Source organism: Bubalus kerabau, chromosome 9 (assembly GCF_029407905.1).
Source record: "Bubalus kerabau isolate K-KA32 ecotype Philippines breed swamp buffalo chromosome 9, PCC_UOA_SB_1v2, whole genome shotgun sequence".
Lineage (NCBI taxonomy): Eukaryota > Metazoa > Chordata > Mammalia > Artiodactyla > Bovidae > Bubalus > Bubalus kerabau.
In genome coordinates this window covers 46,032,167-46,038,032 of record NC_073632.1, presented here as the reverse complement: position 1 = coordinate 46,038,032, position 5,866 = coordinate 46,032,167, and positions in this window count along the sequence as shown.

The window sequence follows — 5,866 nt, the reverse complement described above, 5'->3', positions numbered from 1 at the left end:
TACATCTGGTAAAAATCAGGGCAAAACTTGAATTCAAATCATCTTACTGCAGATTCTCTCTAAGCATCTTACTGTGATGCTTAGCCCATCACACCATTCAAACTTCATGGTCACTGTGAAGCCAAAAGCCCACCTCAGCAGGCTTTGTGTTTTAAAGACTGTGCATTTGGGTCTGCTATTCAAGCACCAGAATCTTTACTTGAAGTGCCAGTGGTTACTAACTGGCTCACATATCTCCTCTTAATAATTCTTAATGTTTTCATTAATTCAGGGTTTTAGTTTTTTAAGTTGATTAATTTATATTTGGCCACATTGCATGTGGGGTCTTGGTTTCCTGACCAGGGATGGAACCCATGGGCCCAGCATTAGAAGGACAGAGTCTTAACCACAGCATACCAGGGAAGTCCCCATTAATTCAGGATTTTAAAACAACAATATGATGAATTAAGAAAATAATGATACCAATATTTCAGAATGTACTATGTCCTTTTTCCCAGTTAAAAGTAAAAAATATGAATAGATTTAAAAGCAATATAAAAACACACAAACATAGGTATAATTTTAGTGTACTTCTGTTGCAAATTATCAAACCCAAGTGGTCTCCTCTGATATATTCTATGCTATGGGTATTTACCATGTATTATCAGCTGTCCTTCAGGGGTAGCAGTGTGGCTAAAAATGGTCATTTTATTGCTTTGCTAGGTTTTACAGTTTAACTGTTTCATCTTGACTTAAACAGGAGTATGTTTAAACTGGCTACTTATTTCATACTCTATTGTCAAAAATTTTATTTAGAAAACTAACTTAAGGAGGTAATTCACAATATGGGAAAGAGATATTTTAAGCAAAAAGGTATTATACTATGTAAAAAGAATATTTAGAATGTGCTTAAATATCCAGCTATATCTGGTTAAATATTTTTTAGTACATATGCTCATGTTACTGAATGCTATGTAATTTTAAAGTTATGTATACAAATAAATTTTTACCGGAGTATGACATGTTTTAATAAAATGTTCATTACTGAAGCAAGATGAAAGTTGTAAATTCTATACAAAATTTGATAATCTATGTATTAACATGGAAGCAAAGTTATACATAAAAGAGATTAAAAAAAATAAACTCACCAAAATAGCTAAGGATGTACCTGGAGGACAAACTTACTGAGTTTTTCCTCTTTCTGTTTTTGTTTCCCCTAATGAGTATATATCATTATTAATTCTAAAAGTCTTACTTTCATTTAAAAAGAAATCCTAACAGATGATTCAAGATCATAATTGCTAAGTATTTGACTCTTCTGGATTGTAACTTCTTGTCATCCTTCTGTCTTGAGGTATTTTATAACTAGACTATCCTGAAGTATTGTCTTAATGATTTCAGATACAGTTTCTCATTAGCAAAAAGCACAGTGGAAAAAAAATTTTTTAAAGCCTTAGGACCCGGTGATCTAAATATTGTGTTTGTAAATTATTTACAATTGCAAAGTTGTTTTTTTCCCCACTACATATGAAAATATTCAATTGCTAGCAGAAGTTAGTAGAAAATAAAAATTCCATTTGAAGGTTGTCTGCTTTGAGAATTTGCCAGACGTGGAAGGGAGCCCTCTGCTGTTAGTTATATTTATTACAGTAAAGTTTGATTTATATTGTTTTGTACCCTTCCTTGAACCTACTCAGGTTTTTAATGTTTCTATTATGATTGTACATTTCACATAACAAAGGAAACATAAATTCCATGATGCCAGCTGGCATGGTTAATAATCCGTCAATTCTGCCCTTTTTGAACCATACCACAACATCGGAACATCTGGCGGTTTCCAATTTCCCTGTTAGAGTGGGGTTTTGACCTCTATTTCACTTTCAAATGGGTCTCTTCGGCAGAATAACTCTGCTTTCTCCATTACCTTCACCGTTCACACCCTTTGCAGTGCATGTAAGGCTTTAAACTGAATGCTTTAGAAGGCGATTGTGCTGTTATCACAGGGGACTACTCTCTCCCCTGCTCTTTAATCGCCTTTGTTAGTTTCTCCCATCCTCTAACGGTGAAGCCTCCCTAAATCTTGCTCTGTGGGCCTTTAAAAAAAAAAATTCTGCATTTGTTGCTTCTGAGGGCTCGTCTATTCTCACAATCCTAGTTATTATGTCTACAGTAATAACTCCTTAAACAATGGCATCTGCAGGGCTCTGGAGGGGGAGCAGGGGACAGCATATTGGGTGCTTGCTGCATGAGTGCATTTGTCTGTTTGTATATACATACACATAAAACTTATCAAATATAGATATAAAAATATCTCTTTTTGCCTGCTTTTCTTCACTGGCATCAGACTTCATACTCTGGGACTCAGCCCTTGGGAGGGTTTCTTCTGCTTCTGTGATTCTGAATTTACCCTGTGCTTTTCTATCCCCACTACCATTATAAAGACCTCATCACGTCACATTTGGATGAAAGTTTTAGCATTTCAACTATTTTTCTAGCCTCTAGCATTTTTTTTCCTTTTATCTGCTGTGCCTGTTCCCGACAAACCACTCTTGCTAATGTATTCAGTCGCTTCAGTCATGTCTTACTCTTTGGTATCCTATCGATGTTAGCCCACTAGGCTCCCCTGTCCATGGGATTTTCAAGGCAACAATACTGGAGTGGGTTGCCATGCCCTCCTCCAGGGGATCTTCCTGACCCAGGGATTGAACCTGTGTCTCATGTCTCCTGCATTGGCAGGTGGGTTCTTTACTACTAGCTCCATCTCCACTCTTCCTAATGAACTCTTTATTTCCCCTTTGAAAATATCTGCAATCCTTTTCTTTTGCTTACAGGTTCTGTATCAAATATCTCTCCCTGTTACTCTAGGCCTTTAAAATTTTGACTTTCCCCTTCCAGCCTAATATCCTGTTGTTAGGGGAACCACTGACCAAAACTGCCCACCCTGGCCGGGTCTGATAGGAACTACTTGCATGAGTTATCTTACAACAGGAGGTCCTGGCAAGGAACACAGAGCTAACAAGCTGCCACCAACCGGAAGAATTCGGAAAGGTCAAAAGGAGGGAGGAGGCACCAGTACACATGTCCTGCCAACTTCTCAGAATCCTTGTTGCTGGAATCCATCTTGGTTGAGAAATAAACTAGGCATCAGGAAAGACCCTGAGTCGGAATGATTGGCCAGGGACAACCTGGAAACTAACACTATTGCCATAAAACCTGAGGCTAGGAGCCACGCAGCAGAGCTGTTCTCCTGGGTTCCCTTACCCTGCAGCTCTCCACTTGAGCGCCCTTTCCCAATAGTCTCTTGCTTTGTCAGCATGTATGTCTCCTCAGACAGTTCATTTCTGAGTGTTAAAGAAGAGCCCACTCTCAGGCCCTGGAAGGGATCTGCCTTCCTGCAACATTGCTCCTAAGAAGTCTATTCAACAGGCCAGACTTTTCCTTGCTTCCTTTCCTTTCCTACACCAGGCCTCACATTCCTATCTTAATGCTTTCTCATTATGTTCCTGTCTGAAATGTTTTCTTTCCCTCTACCTGCCAAATCCAACTCCCATTTGAAATACTAACGTTTCCAACAAATCTCTTCTAATAATCAGGCAAACCCCTTTCTCAGCTATTTGTTCGGCATTTATTATTAGCTCCACTCATTACAATATTTTGTTGTATTTAGTTTGATCCTGGCATGTACTCTCTTGGGTACTCTCAATTGTTCCTTTAATATATCTTGTCTCACAAAATTATACATTTAGGAGGATAAGAAATAAACTCTGTGTACCACCCCGAGCTGAGTCAATTACTTGAACTCTCTGGAATTCATTTTCTTCTTCTGTAAAATGGAAATAATGATAGCTCTTTACCTATCTCAGTTTGACACTAGAGGCTAAAATCAAATAATGTGGAGAAATGCTTCAAAGCTTTCAAACTCATTTGTTACCACTATTATGATGATACATAATCTCCCTCCTTTTTGTTTTTTTGTTTTTCCTGAGATATCACCCAATTATAGAATCATGGAATCTCTTTCTGAGGATAGAGTTAATCACCAAAGAGGATCACAGCCACCATGAGGAAAGGATACCATCTCTCTGAAGGCATATCAGACCTTCCAGAGTGAGATAGGTAAAGGGCTATCATTATTTCCATTTTACAGAAGAAGAAAATGATCATAGAATGATCTCCCTACTACATCTGGAAGCATCTGGAAGTTCTTTTCAGTCATGAGAAAGCTGAAGACCACCTGTCTTGAAAAATAAAACAGGGTATCTATTAGACCTCATATGGCGTATGATTTAGAGCTAGTGATGGTCACAGCAAGATGACCTGAAAAATGGAAAATTTATGTTATATTCTGAGTTGTCAATGGGGTTTGTGGTTAAGTCATGTAAAGAACACTTGCTCAGGAATAGTAGTGAGTGGTCATTATACAATCCATATTGGATGCTCTGGCTCAACTCTCTCCTGGGCAGTTATCTTTAGTGTGCAGATTCTAGTGTCATTTGATTTAGTGAACTTTGGACACTGTGGTTTGTCTAGTCCAGACCAAGTGGGATGCAAGAAAAACTGTCTTTTTTCCTCAGAGCTCACAGGGGATATGCCTCTGCTGGGTTCAAATGTTGGCTTTGCTGCTTGATAGAAAGTGACCTTCACAAGTCAGGTGACATCTCTGAGTCTCAGTTCTCTTTGCTTGAATTATGATAATAATAATATCCATATAACTGTGTTGAAATAGTATACACTAAAGCATCTTGAAAACTTTAAAAGTGCAATGTGTGTGCTTAGTTGCTCAGTCGTGTCCAGCTCTTTTTGTGACCCCATGGTCTGTAGCCCGGCAGGTTCCTCTGTCCATGGCATTCTCCAGGCAAGAATACTGGAGTGGGTAGCCTTTCTCTTCTCCAGGATATCTTCCCAACCCAGGGATTGAAGTTTGGTCTCCTGCATTGCAGGCAAAATGTCTGAGCCACCAGAGAAGCCCTTAAAAGTACTGTACACAAAGACAAATAACCCACTTATAAATGGGCAAAAGATCTGAGAACATTTCTTCAAATAATACATACATACACATGGCCAATAACCACATAAAAATATTTAACATCATTAGTCATTAAAACCACAGTGAAATATCACTTCATACCCACTAGGATAACTGTAATTAAAAAGTCAGATGATAGTAAGTATTGGTGAGGATGTGGAGAAATGGGGACCCTCATGCACTGCTGGTGGAAGTGGAAAATGGTACAGATTCTTTGTAAAAGAGCCTGGAAGTTTCTTTAAAGCTTAATATAACTACCATATGATTCAGCAATTATACATCTGCATATATACCTGACAGAAATAAAAACGCATGCCTATATAAAAACTTGTATATAAGTGTTCCTAGGCATTATTCACAATAGCCTAAAAAAGTAGAAATAACCTAAACCTCCATCATCTGATGAATACATAAATAAAATGAATATTCATACAATAGAATATTACTTGACAACAGAAAGAAAAGAAGTCTTAATACATGCTATTATATGGATGAAGCTTGAAAATGCGTTAGATGAAACAAGCCAGTCACAAAGGATCACATTTATATGAAGTGTCTAGAACTGGCAACTCTATAGAGACAGAAAGTAGGCTGATGGCTGCCTATGACTGAGAGGATTGGGAGAAAATGGGGAGCTACAGCTAATGAATATGGGTTTTTCTGGGGGGGGGTGATAAAAATGTTCTAAAATTGATTGTTATAATAACTGTACAATTTTGTGAATAGACTAACAACTATTATACACTTCAAATGGGTAAAATGTACAATATGTCTGTGAATTATATCTCAATAAAGCTGTTATGTAGAAAGTTATATGGGCTTCCCCAGTAGCTCAGCTGGTTAAGACTCTACCTGCAATAC